A 15,120-nucleotide genomic window follows, 5' to 3' on the forward strand; every position below is an offset into this window, starting at 1 on the left:
CTGGTGGTGGGGTCTTTTTGGAGGTAGCGGAAATGTCGGCGGATGATTTGGTTTATGCGAAGGTTGGTAGGGTGGAAGGTGAGCACCAGGGGCGTTCTGTCCTTGTTTCGGTTGGAGGGGTGGGGTCTGAGGGCGGAAGTGTGGGATATGGACGAGATGCGTTGGAGAGCATCTTTAACCATGTGGGAAGGGAAATTGCGGTCTCTAAAGAAGGAGGCCACATGGTGTGTTCTGTGGTGGGGTCATGTTATAGTTGTATAGGACTTTCGTTCGGCGGCATTTGGAATACTGCGCACAGTTCTGGTCACCACATTATCAAAAGGATATGGATGCTTTGGAGAGGGTGCAGAGGAGGTTCACCAGGATGTTGCTTGGTATGGAGGGAACTAGTTCTGAAGAGAGATTGAGTAGGTTAGGATTATTTTCATTGAAAAGGTGGAGTTTGAGGATGCGACCTGATTGAGGCTTACAAAATCATGAGAGGTGTAGACAGGGTGGATAGCAAGAAGCATTTTCCCAGAGTGGGGGACTCAATTACACAGGGTCATGAGTTCAGTGTGAGAGTGGGAAAGTTTAGGGGAGATATGCATGGAAAGTTCTTTAAGCAGAGGATGGTGGGTGCCTGGAATGCGTTGCTAGCGGAGGTGGTAGAGGTGGGAACGATAGCGTCACTTAAGATGTATGAAGACAGATACATGAATGAGCAGTGAGCAGAGGGATACAGATCCTTAGAAAATGGGCAACAGGTTTAGATAGAGGATCTGGATCGGCGCAGGCTTGGAGGACCGAAAGGCCTATCCCTGTGGTGTAATTTTCTTTGTTCTTTGTATTCCCGTCCAGCCCAGGGGACTTATCTATTTTCATACTTCCCAGAATTGCTAACACCGCGTCCTTATGAACCTCAATCCCGTCTAGTCTAATAGCCTGTATCTCAGTATTCTCTTCGACACCATAGTCTTTTTCCTGTGTGAATACTGATGAAAAGTATTCATTTAACGCCTCTCCTGTCTAATTGGAATGCACACATAACTTTCCAATAATGTCCTTGACAGGCCCTAATCTTACCCTCGTCATTCTTTTATTCCTGATATACCGATTGAATGTTATAGGGTTTTCCTTGATCCTACCTGCCAATGACTTCTCATGTCCCCTCTTGGCTCTTTTTATCTGTCTTGAGATTCTTCCTGGCTAACATGTCACTCTCAAGTGCCCTAACTGAGCCATCATATCTCATCCTCATATAAGTCTTCTTCTTCCTCTCGACAAGAGATTCAGCTTCTTTAGTAAATCACGGTTCCCTTGCTGTACCACTTCCTCCCTGTCTGACGGGTACATACTTATCAAGGACATGCAATAGCTATTCCTTGAATAAGCTCCACATTTGAGCCCATCCCTTGCAGTTTCTTTCCCCATCCTATGCATCTGAAATATTTCCTAATTGCATCATCATTGCCTTTCCCTAAGCTATAACTCTTACCCTGGGGTACAAACCTATCCCTCTCTATCGATTAAGTAAACGTAAGTGATTTGTAGTCACTATCACCAAAGTGCTCACCTGCCTCCAAACCTAACACCTGTCCGGGTTCATTACCCAGTACCAAATCCAATGTGGCCTCGCCCCTTGTTGGTCTGTCTACATACTGTGTCAGGAAACCCTCCTGCACACATTGGACACAAACTAATCCAATAAAAAGTACTCAAACTATAGTATTTCCAGTCAATATTTGGAAAGTTAAAGCCCCCCATAACAACAATCCTGTTATTCTCACTCCTATCCAGAATTATCTTTGCAATGCGTTCCTCGGCATCTCTGGAACTGTTCGGAGGCCTATTGAAAATTCCCAACAGCATAACCTCCTTTCTTATCTCAGCCCATACTACCTCAGTAGATGAGTCCTCAAACGTCCTTTCTACCACTGTTTTACCATCTTCTCTGTTCTTACTGAAACATCTAAACCCCGGAACCTGTAACAACCATTCCTGTCCCTGCTCTATCCATGTCTGTGAAATGGCCACAACATCGAAGTCTCAGGTGCCAACCCATGCTGCAAGTTCACCCATCTTCTTCCAGATGCTCCTGGCATTGAAGTAGACACAATTCAAACCACCTTCCTGCTTGCCAATGCGACCTTGAAACCATATTTCTGACTTCACTCCCTTAACCTCCTGGACACTGGAGCTACAATTTAGGTTCCCGTCCCCTGCTGAATTAGTTCAATCCCACTCGAAGAGTATCAGCAAATTTTGCCCGAAGATATTGGTATCCGTCTGGTTCAGGTATAGACCATCCTGTTTCTAGAGGTCCCACCTGGCCCAGAATGAGCCCCGAATCTCCAGGCATCTGACTCCCTCCCTCCTACACCATCTGTGTAGATTTCCATAAGGGACAATAAGACTTAGAAGTGGAAGTAAGGTAATTCGCCCCATCGAGTCCACCCGGACATTCAATCATGGCTGATGGGCATTTCAACGCCAATTACCCGCACTCTCCCCGTATCCCTTAATTCTTGTGAGATTAAGAATTTATCACTCTCTGCCTTGAAGACATTTAATGTCCCGGCCTCCACTGCGCTCCATGACAATGAATTCCACAGGCCCATCACTCTCTGGCTGAAGAAATGTCTCCTCATTTTCATTTTAAATTGACCCCCTCTAATTCTAAGGCTATGCACACGGGTTCTAAAATCCCCGCCTGACGGAAACAAATTCCCAGCATGCACCCTTTCTAAGTCATGCATTGTCTTGTAAGTTTCTATACAATCCCAGGATCCCCAGCCGTTCATTATATGTTTGGCCTACCATTCCAGGGATCATCCGTGTGAATCTCCGCTGGACACGCTCCAGTGCCAGTATGTCCTTCCTGAAGTGTGGAGTCCAAAACTGGACACAGTATTCTAAATGGGGCCTAACTAGAGCTTTATAAAGTCTCAGTAGCACATCACTGCTTTTACATTCCAGCCCTCTTGAGAAAAATGATTACATTGCATTTGCTTTCTTAACCACAGACTCAACCTGCAAGTCAACTTTGAGAGAATCCTGGACTCCCAGATCCCTTTGTACTTTGGCTTTATGAACTTTCTCACCGTTTGGAAAGTAGTCCGTGCCTGTGTTCTTCTTTCCAAAGTGCAAGACCTCGCATTTGCTCACATTTTATTTCATCAGCCATTTCTTGGACCACTCTCCTAAACTGTCTAAATCTTTCTGCAGCCTCCTCACCTCCTCAGAACTACCTGCCTGTCTGCCTAACTTCGTATCATCAGCCAACTTTGCCAGAATGCCCCCAGTCCCTTCATCCAGATCGTTAATAAAAAAAGTGAACAGCTATGACCCCGACACTGAACCCTGCAGGATATCATTTGTCACCAGCTGCCATTCTGAAAAATAACCTTTTACCCCAACTCTCTGCCTTCTGTCAGACAGCCAATCCTCAATCCATGCCAGTAGCTCATCTCGAACACCATGGGCCCTCACTTACTCAGCATCCTCCCGTGAGGCATCTTATCAAAGGCCTTTTGGAAGTCCAGATAGATAACATCCACAGGGTTTCCCTGGTCTAACCTACTTGTTACCTCTTCAAAGAATTCTAACAGGCTTGTCAGGCATGACCTCCCCTTACTATTTCTTTTGGTGATGGCCACCACACTCAGCTCTGCCCCTTCACTGTCTTGAATTTTTGGGATATTACTCATGTCTTCCACCTTGAAGACTAACACAAAATAATTATTCCGTTCCTCAGCCATTTCCTTGTTGTCCTACTATCTTTCCAGCATCATTTTCCAGCAGCCCAATATTCAAGTTTGCCCTTCTGTTTCACCCTTTAATTATCTAAAGAAACTCTTATAGTCTTCCTTTATATTATGGCTAGCTTCCCCTTTAATCGTCTCCCTTTTTATTTCTTTTCTTGTTGCCCTATGTTGGTTCTTTGAAAACTTATCAATCCTCTGGTTTCCCACTGCCCTTCACGACATTATAAACTTTCTCTTTTGCTTTTGCCTCATCCTCTCTGTACTGTCCTTCTTTATCCTCGGGATGAATCCTTTCAATCCTTTTTAACCATCCCTCTTGTCATTGTCATTCATTTGTCCAGTGTGCATGAAGTTTGATTGCTAACCTTTTCCATACACTCTGACCGATTTGTGTTTGTGCTGGAGATTTCAATGACGTCTCCTGCTTTCTTCACTTTTACTTTAATCTGGGTGTTCTGATTTCCCCTATGACTGAACTATTCCCCCCCCCCCCCCCCATTTAGTTGAAAGCCCTATCTACAGCCTTAGTTATGTGATTCGCTCGGACTCTGGTCCCAACACGGTTCAGATGAAGACCGTCCCATTGGAACAGATCACTTCTTCCCCAGCACTGGTGCCAATGTCCCATGAATTCAAACCCATTTAGAACATAGAACATAGAAAAGTATAGCACAGAGCAGGCCCTTTGGCCCACGATGTTGTGCCGAGGTTTAATCCTAATGTAAAATGTAATAACTTAACCTACACACCCCTGAACTCACTGCTATCCATGCATCTTTCCTACAGTAGGGCGACCAGAACTGGACACAATATTCCAAGTGTGGTCTCACCAGGGACTCGTAGAGCTGGAGCAAAACCTCGTGGCTCTGAAACCCGATCCCCCTGATAATGAAAGCCAAAACACCATATGCTTTCTTAACAACCCTATCCACTTGGGTGGCAACTTTGAGGGGTACTTGCACACCTAGATCCCTCTGTTCCTCCACACTGCCAAAATCCTGTCTTTAATCCTACATTCAGCATTTGAGTTCGACCTTCCAACGTACATCACTTCGCATTTATCCAGGTTGAACTCCATCAGCGACTTCTCAGCCCAGTTCTGCATCCTGTCCATGTCGCGCTGCAGCCTGCAGTAGCCCTCTATACTATTGACAACACCTCCAATCTTTGTGTCATCTGCAAATTTACTAACCCGCCCCTCAAGCTCCTCATCCAAGTCATTTATAAAACCACAAAGAGCAGAGGCCCACGTACAGAGCCCTGCGGGACCCCACTCAACACTGACCTCCAGACAGAATACTTTCCATCTACAACCACTCTCTGCCTTCTGTCATCCAGCCAATTCTGAATCCAGACAGCCAAATCTCCCTGTATCCCATACTTCCTGACTTTATGAAAGAACCTACCATGGGGAACCTTGTCAAATGCCTTACAGGAGTCCATATAGACACATCCACTGCTCGACCTTCGTCGATCTGTGTTGACACCTCCTCAAAGAACTCAATAAGACCTGCCCCTCTCAAAGCCATGCTGACTGCCTTTAATCACACTATGCTTTGCCAAATATTCATAAATCCTATCCCTCAGAATTCTTTCCACAACTTTGCTGACCACAGACGTAAGACTGACTGTTCTGTGATTGCCAGGGATTTCCCTATTACCCTTCTTGAAAAGAGGAACAACATTTGCCTCTTTCCAATCCTCTGGTACAACTCCTGTGGAGAGTGAGGAGGCAAAGACCTTCACCAGCGGCTTAGCAACCTCCTTTCTTGCTTCCCAGAGCAGCCGAGGATAAATCTGGTCTGGTCCCGGGGACTTATCAATCTTAAGGTTTTCCAAAATTTCCAGCACGTCAACTTCATCAATCTTGATCTGTTCAAGCCTGTATCCCAGCTCCCCAAAGTTTTCATTCACACAAGTTCCCTTTCCTTGGTGAAAACCGAAGCAAAAAAACTCATTTAGGGTTTCCCCTATCTGCTCAGACTCCACACATAAGTTCCCTCCGCTATCCCTGACCGGCCCTACCTTCTCCCTGATCATTCTCTTATTCCTCACATTTGAGTAAAATGCCTATGGGTTCTCCCTAATCCTTCTTGCCAAGCCTTTTTCATGCCCCCTCCTGGTTCCCCTCAGTTCATTTCTGAGCTCCTTTCTAGCTAGCCTGTAATCCTCTAAAGCTGTGCTAGATCCTTACTTCCTCCACCTTATGTTAGCTGCCTTCTTCCTTTTGATGAGAGGATTCTCAGTTCTTGCCAACCAAGGTTCCTTAATCTTACCCCTTCTTACCTGCCTCACCAATTTCTCCCACACCAATCTTGGAGCCACACATTTACCTGCTTAATCTATTGACTCTGCCAATTAGTTTATGGTTCAAGTTGTAATCCAGAGATTATTACCTTTTTGGTTCTGTCTTTTAATTTAGCTCCTAGCTGTTCATACTCCCTTAGCAGACGCTCTGCCCTAGTTGTATCTATATCATTGAGGATCTGAAGCCTGAATACAGGCAGAGGTAACTAGTTAGGGACAACCACTGAGTACATGCTGTTACTAACTTAAGCGCCAATAAAATGGCTTCTTAATGCAAATAACATATAACATAATGCAAAACGGCTTCTCGGCTGCAAATTGACAATTCTGTTTAAATCTGCATAAAATGACTTTTAACCCTGCTAAAGCTGCATAATTGACCTGACCAGTCTGTCTTAACAAAGAAAATGAGAATGCTTCCTTTACAGCATAGAAATAACTAGACAGGCAAAGACAGTACTGGACATCCTAAGACGTTCAAGTGGAGGTGCAAAAACTCGGTGCATACAAGAGGATTACGTTTTGGAAAACAAAGTTGGCTCCCAGGAAATATCATTGGGTTGAGTTGCTATAAATAAACCATTCCGTTAATTAAATGGTGATTGTGTATGCTTATGTCTATAAGTATAAAATGTCTTTGTTTTAAGCCATGTGTCCATTTCCTCTGGGGAGGCATACCTCCACCCCCAGTCCAGATCCTCACCTACATGGACCACTGCCACTGGATCTTTACCCTCCTATTCTAATGTCCTCTGCAGCCCAGATGAGATATCCTGAACCCGAGCACCAGGCAGGCAACACAACCTGCGGGATTCTCAATCCTGGTCACAGAGAACAGTGTCTATGCCTGTAACTATACTATCCCCAATTACAACAACATTTCCCTACTCTCCCCTCCCTTGAATGGCTCCCTGCAATCAGTCAGCTGATCGTTCCTGCAGCCCCCATTCCCATCCACACAGGGAGCAAAACTCTTGAACCTGTTGGACAAGGACAGTGGCTGAGGCTCCTGCAACTCTACCTCCTGGATCCCTCTACCTGCATCACTCACAGCCACATCCTCCTGTCCCTGACCACTTGCCGAATTTGTGTTAGTTTGTCTAAGGGGTGTGACTGTCTCCTGAAACACAGCATCCAGGTATCTCTCCCCCTCCCTGATGTGTCGCAATGTTTGAAGCTCAGAATCCTCCTATCGACTCTGAGCTGGAGTTCTTCCAGCAACCAACATTTACCACGACATGGTTACTGGGAACTACAATGGGGTTCGCCAGTCCCAGATCACGCAGAAACAAAACATCAGCTGACTCTCTATCCTTATTTTATTAAATTAGTTTTGAATTTGTTTTTGTTAATTTTTAAATTGTTTTTGTATTTCTGCTCATGCAAGTTGAAATTAAAATAACAAGATTCAATTTAACACAGATTCAAATTTAGCAGATTCTTTATTAGTGACTCAAATTGCAGCCCTACTGTGATGTCGCTTTTCAGTTTCCTCCTCATAATTATAAACACTGAACTTCTCAGGCTCCTTTCCGATCATTCCTGCTCAGCTTCAGTCCTGGAAATTTGTGGAGCTACCTTCTCCAGTGAGCTGTTAATTGTCCACCACCATTCACGACTGGATGTGGCAGGACTGTAGAGCTTAGATCTGATCTGTTGGTTGTGGGATTGTTCAACTCTGTCTACCGCTTGCTGGTAATGCTGGTTGCATTGTAAGTTGTCCTGTTTTGTAGCTTCATCAGGTTGACACCTCTTCTTTCAAAAGTGTCGTCAACAACACATTCCATTGGTTCACATGAGCCGAAATGAATGAAGCAATAATTGGACAAAGTTGAAGGTTGTGTTTGAAACAGTAGTATAACATCACAAGACAATGCTCTAGTGTTGCAGTGGTAGTGTCTCTCCCTCTGAGCCAGGAGACTTGGGTTCATGTCCCAGAGGTGTGTATTAATATCTCTGAGCAAGTTAGTTAGAAACGTTCTGAAGTATCACAAGTGCAGCATAATTTTGTTTGTCGTCTCTAAAATGGTCAGAATCTCTGCTTTTTCATTCTCTTCGCAGCCTGTAATACCCCTATTCCCTGTCTGGACCTTTATATAAATGATTTGGATGTGAATATAGGAGGTGTAATTAGTAAGTTTGCAGGTGACACCAAAATTGGAGGTGTGGTAGACAGAGAAGAAGGTTACCTCAGAGTACAACTAGATCTTGATCAGATGGGCCAAAGGGCTGAGGAGTGGCAGGTAGAGTTTAATTTAATGTGAGGTGCTGCATTTTGGAAAGGCAAATCAGGGCAGGACTTAAACACCTAATGGGAAGGTACTGGGGAGTGTCGCTGAACAAAGAGACCTTGGAGTGTCTTGAAAGTGGAGTCGCAGGTAGATGGGATAGTGAAGAAGGTGTTTGGTATGCTTTCCTTAATTGGTCAGAGTATTGAGTATAAGAGTTGGGAGGTCATATTGCAGCTGTACAGGACATTGGTTAGGTCACTTCTGGAATATTGTGTGCAATTCTGGTCTCCTTCCTATCAGAAGGATATTGTGAAACTTGAAAGAGTTCAGAAAAGATTTACAAGGATGTTGCCAGGGTTGGAGAATTTGAGCTATAGGGAGAGGCTGAATAGGCTGGGGCTGTTTTCTTGGAGCATCGGAGGCTGAGGGGTGACCTCAGAGAGATTTATAAAGTCATGAATGGCATGGCTAGGTTACATAGTCAAAGTAATTTCCTTGGGGTAGGGGAGTCTACAACTGGAGGGCATAGGTTTAAGGTGAGAGGGACAAATTTAAAAGGGACTTTAGGGGTGACTGTTTCATGCAGAAGGTACTGTGTGTATGGAATGAGCTGCCAGAGAAAGTGATGGAGGCTCGTACAATAATAACATTTGAAAGGCATCTGGATGGGTATATGAATAGGAAGGGTTTAGGATATGGGCCAAGTGCTGGCAAATGGGACTAGATTAGATTAGGATATCTGGTCAGCATGGACAAATTGGACCTAAGGGTCTATTTCCGGGCTATACATCTGTGTGATGCTATGACTCTATACACTTTCAAAGGTGATTAAGATTAGACTAGATTCCCTGTGGAATGGAAACAGGCCCAACAAGTCCACACCGACCCTCCGAAGGGTAACCCATTTCCCTAACTATATTTACCCCTAACTATATTTACCCCTAACACTACGGGCAATTTAGAATACGGCCAGTTCACCTGATCTGCACATCTTTGGATTGTGGGAGGAAACTGGAGGACCCAGAGGAAACCCCTGCAAACACGGGGAGAACGTGCAAACTCCACACAGACAGTCGCCCGAGGCTGGAATCGAACCCGGTTCGCCAGCGCTGTGAGGCAGCAGTACTAACCACTGAGCCAATGTGCTGCCCCCAACTGCTTTGTATTTCCTCTCATACCATGTCTAACCCACCTATTCCTCTTTAACAGCCATGTGGGAATGTATTAAAACCCTTCACAACCACCCCACTTTCATCTCTGCATGGGTCTTTTCCGGGTCCAGGATGGGTGAGGTAGAACAAAATGAATGTCTAGTGCACCATCATGCTGAGCTGCTGTCTATCTTACTGTGTGTAGGTAGAGGGATTGGGTTTTTGGTCATCAGCCAGTCTGTCTCTCCTTCAACATTGAGGCTCTAACCAGGCTGACCACTGACTAGTTTAAGACTGGCAAGTGTCTTCATCACAATCAAGCATGTGACTGGCGAGCTCAGACTGAAGCAGACCAGAGGTATACATTTTGGCTCTTCAGTGGGAAGACCACCAAAGGGAGGGGGAGTCACCTCATTTGGAGGATCAATTGGCCAATACCTAATGTACCGCAACCTGCAGCCTCCTTTCCCAATAACCCGGGCACATGTAACCCCCCTCCCCGTCCTCTCCAGCTGCAGTGGCTGCAGTTCTCAATCTTACCCAACCAAAAAAAAACTCCACACTTACCTTTCAGTTGTATATCCATGAACTTTCACTTGAATCCAAGTTCCGAATTCTGCTTCAGATTGCCCTCACATTTCTCTTGCTAATCTCAAATGTTGAATTAAATTATCAGAAACAAGGCAGAGAGGAGAATTCAGCAGGTGGACTTTATTTTCCTTTCTTATTTCTTTTCTCTTTTAAAATAGGTTCTGATCTGATTCCTCATAAAACCCTCCACTTGTGGAGTCCAATTTGTAAATGACCTACAACAAACTGTTTTTCAAGTTGAAAGAAGAGGTTGAGTTCACTGTGGGTGATAATTCACAACACATGTACACACATAAGTGTACAAAGAAAGAATAAAGGGAAAGACATGGCAATTCAGAATAATATTAGAAAAATACAGAGTTTGTTAAAAATGTTCATCTTAAGCAACACGGTCGATTCAGTGAGTAAATGAATTTGAGTAAGAATCTATTCACTTTGTCCCAGACAGAGTAACACGGCAGTTTCAGTGACAAAAGTCAGTTTGAATAACAATCCATTTGTTGTGTCCCACACAGAAGAACTATCCAAATAACCTCAGCATCTTGGTGGAGCTGGAAGGAAAGAACTTTAGGCTGGATCTCAGCAGCAATAAGTAAGTTACATCAATCCACTGTGTCAGTGTTACCAGTGCCTCTGCTTTCTCAGAAAGCTAAAGAAATTTAGCATGTCCACAGTCACTTTTACCAATTGTTACATATACGCCAGAGAAAGCATACTATCTGGGTACATCACAGTTTGGTATGGTAACCTCTGTGCCCAAGACCACAAGAAATGTTAGAGAGTTGTGAACATAACTCAGTCCATCATAACAACCAGCCTTCCTTCCATTAAACAAAACCCAAATGAACTGCAGATGTTATAACTAAGGAACAAAAACAGAAGTTGCTGGAAAAGCTTAGCAGGTCTGGCAGCATCTGTGAACAGAAATCAGAGTTAACATTTTGGGTCCATTAATCCTTCCTCAGATCTTCCTTCAGTTGACTTCATCTCTTCTTCCTGCTTCCTTGGGAAAGCAGCCAACGCAATCAAGGACCCCTCCCACCCGTTCTACTCTCTTTCACCCTCTTCTATTGGGCAAAAGATATAAAACACATACCAAGAGATTCATGAACAGCTTCTTCCCTGCTGTTATCAGACTTATTAACAGGCCTTTCATGCATTAAAGTTTATCTTTCTCTACAGCATCTCTGGCTGTAATTTGCATTGTGCTCTGTTCCCCAGGATATGTAAGGTATGTTTTCGCAGATGTTACAACACAGGGTAAACCCCTCTGCTAATTTAAACCAGCAACCCAGAAAAGATTCCCCCGTGCTGCAATCCGTTGAAATTCGAGAGGTAAAGAACTATCCCAAAAGTCACTATTTAAAGTAAAAATTAACAACTTTATTCATTAAGTCCAGCAGAGAATATTAAAACCAACAACTATTTACAACTCTTTTTTTCTTAAACATATCTTTTACCTCCCTCTCTACAATACTAGTCTGATAAAAAAAATCCAGGTCAAGATTTACAAAAAACAAATCATGATTCAAAACCAGTAAGCTTTGTTGATTCTCCTTTGTAGATTCTCTCGAGGTTGGCCTCGATGTTCTGCTGTGCACTTCCCCACAGACATGTACCCTTCAGAAAGCTCTTCAGTTAGCAGTCTACATTTGTTGGTCTTTGGCAATTCTCCCCCAAATTGTTCAAAATTGTCCAGTTTTACTCTGTAAAACATTGGATTGATTGACTGGTTTTAATATTATCAAAATACTCAATTCAAACTTGATTGGATTCTGGTATCTTGGGGCATAATTTAAACTGATTAGCTGAATTTGAATTTGTTTTTGTTGCATAGCAACCCGTGTACTGCTAGTTTTTTTCAAACAAGTATTACATTGTTACTGTGTTCTGGACTTCCTGTGCTTTGTCAATCCTTGCTAAGTTTTCAACTCTCTTAAAAGTACAGAACACCTCTACATCTTCATAACACCAGATAGCATGCAAAAATACTTTTCACTGTACCTCAGTACATGTGATGAGAATAAATCTAATCAAAAATATCGATATGACTTGACCATCATACACTGCACTGCTATTAATATTAAATCTATCTTTCTGACTCAGATCTTCATGGACAATCTCTTATTTACATTTAAGGAAGGAAATAAATTGAAAAGCTCAGATGAGAAATCTCTAGAGGGAACTTCCATTAGTTTCAATTCTATTTTGCAAGAATTACTCTGGTTCATTCCTCACATGGTCAGAAAATGTGTGTCATCCATGGACAGAGCAGTGCGCAGTGCCTCTGCCATTCACTCTCATTCTGTGTTTTCTGGGGGGGGGTAGGTTTGCTCGCTGAGCTGTAGGTCTGATATCCAGACGTTTCATTACCTGGCGAGGTAACATCATCAGTGGCGACCTCCAAGTGAAGCGAAGCTGTTGTCTCCTGCTTTCTATTTATATCTTTCTCCTGGATGGGGTTCCTGGGGTTTGTGGTGATGTCATTTCCTGTTCATTTTCTGAGGGGTTGATAGATGGTATCTAGATCTATGTTGAAATTTATGGCATTGTGGTTGGAGTGCCAGGCCTCTAGGAATTCTCTGGCATGTCTTTGCTTAGCCTGTCCCAGGATAGATGTGTTGTCCCAGTCGAAATATTTTGTGTTTTTATGACATCAGCAATAATTCTCAGTCTTTGTATAATAGCAAGCTTCATTCAGATCTGAATTGATCAGTCACAATGGGAGTGCTTGGTTTGGAAATCTCCTCTCCTAAAGATCTCTGCTTGTCCCTCTCTCCCTGAGTTTGAGGCCTGCTGATCAATTTGTGTGCTCTATGGTTTGAGCTAGAGGGAGGAGCTGAATAGGCTGGGGCTGTTTTCCCTGGAGCACCAGAGGCTTGTAGAGGTTTATAAAATCACGGAGGTCTTGGATAGGGTGAACAGACAAGGTCGTTATGTCAGGATAGGAGAGTCCAAAGCTGGAGGGCATAGGTTTAAGGTGAGAGGGGAAAGATTTAAAAGGGATCTAAGGGGGAACGTTTTCACACCGAGAATGGGGGCGTGTATGGAATGAGCTGCCTGAGGAAGTGGTGGAGGCCCGTACAAATGCAATATTTAAAAGGTATCTGGACGGGCCTTTGAATATGAAGGGTTTGGAGGGATATGGGCCAAATGCTGGCAGGTGGGACTAGATTAATTTCAGATATTTGGTCAGCATGCATGCGTTGGACCACAGGGTCAGTTTCCGTGCTGTACGTCTCTATGACTCAAAGTGGACAAATAAGGACATTTCTGTTGTACTGTGGAGTGAGTACAGACATTTGACTTTACCCCATATACTTCCATGTATTTCTAAAGTGCTTTAAATGAGCCTTCCTGACTGAGTTAGGATTTCAATTGTGAATTTTAATGATCAAAAAATGGAGATGATATTTTTGCAACTAAGTTTCTTCTCATTTTGATTCGAAGTCGGGTTAATTTTTGTGTTTTATCATAATGTGATAATAGCTGATATCTGGTTTGAAGACAAATGTTAAGCTCAATATAATGATTTAACGCATTTTCAACATTGCAGTGACACACGATCTGTAGTTTGACATTTATGTGAGAAGGTGATCTCAGTCTGGTTTCATTTACAAGAAACGATAGTGAACGATCTTGAGGAATTGGTCTCAAAATAGTTCAGAATTTAGAACTGCAAAGCAAAGTTCCAAAACAATAAATTTTGAAAATGTTGAGCCTCTTTTTTTTTGACATTAATACAGCTTTCAGAATCAGGATCTGTATTAGCAGGAAGACTGAGGACAGAGTGTGACTGAATCTGCAGTCTACCTGAATCCTTTCAACTCATATTGTCTCTTTTTACACAGGCAACAGAGACCAGAATTCCAGAGTCTTCAGTTCTGAGGCATGGCCATTGGACCCAAAATGTTAACCCTGATTTCTCTCCACAGATGCTGCCAGACCTCCTGAGCCCTTCCAGAATTTTTTTTTGTTTTGTTTCTGATTTCCAGCATCTACAATTCTTTCAGATTTTTATTAGAGACCAGAAATACCTGCAACAGGACAGCCATCTGATAAAAGATGGCAAGGGAAATTCTGGTTCCAGACAATAATCACTTTGACACACACGTTTTCTTATTCCGATTTCTATTTAGGTGTTAGTCCATTCCATTTAAAATTTCTGAGGACTCTTAGCATTAATTCTATTTCTCTCTCCACAGGTGCTGCTAGAGTTTCTCTAGCATTCTCTGTTTTAGTTTGTATCATCAAAATTTCATTTTGTTAAGATGAACGATACCTCGAAGTGATATTCATCACTTGTTGCGCAAAGTTTAACTTGTTCTGGTCGCTGACCTACATTGACACCTGGGTCTGGTCGTATTCTGATTTTAAAGTGTTCATCTCTGTTTCCAACTCCCTCTATGTCTGGAACCATATTGTTAGGGGCTGCCAAAGACTGAGCAGCACAAAATGGCTGATGAAGGCCCTAACACCCACCACATTCTGAAACTTCCTCGGACTTGAGAATCCCCCCTCAACACCAAATCCCGAAGTCGTTGTATTCACACCGACTGAAAACTGACATGTTTGAAAAACACCTTTTCTTTCTGTTGCTACTGAAATGCTAGCCTGAAATTTAGTCCGAGTGTGAGGCTTGTCATCACCATCTTCCAACTCCGTGATCTTCAGCTGAGCGTGGGGTGCTGTGCTGTCACTGTTATTGGGTACATTCTGGAAGCAGTGAATACAGGCCCCACATGTGGTTTCAGTGTGGATATAGAGCTATAGTCAGAACAGATTAACATTGAATTCCATTTGCTGAACTAAGTACAGATTGTGTTATTCAGAAAGCTTTTATTGGTGATGGGAGTACTTAAAACGTTGCAGTTAGACCATTGCTAAACTATAGATGAATGAAAGATTTAACATTGGACGTAAGGATACAGCAACGTAGATTTGAAGGGGAGAGGCTACTGGAGGTGTGAGGAGAGGGTGTGTTTTTCTTTTCTGTTCCCCGATGCTTTAAACCAAGAAATGAGTCTTAAGGAGACCTTATTACTCATCAACAAATAAAGGAGACCTAACCCTTTCATCACTGACATGGATGGT

Source organism: Chiloscyllium plagiosum, chromosome 1 (assembly GCF_004010195.1).
Source record: "Chiloscyllium plagiosum isolate BGI_BamShark_2017 chromosome 1, ASM401019v2, whole genome shotgun sequence".
NCBI lineage: Eukaryota > Metazoa > Chordata > Chondrichthyes > Orectolobiformes > Hemiscylliidae > Chiloscyllium > Chiloscyllium plagiosum.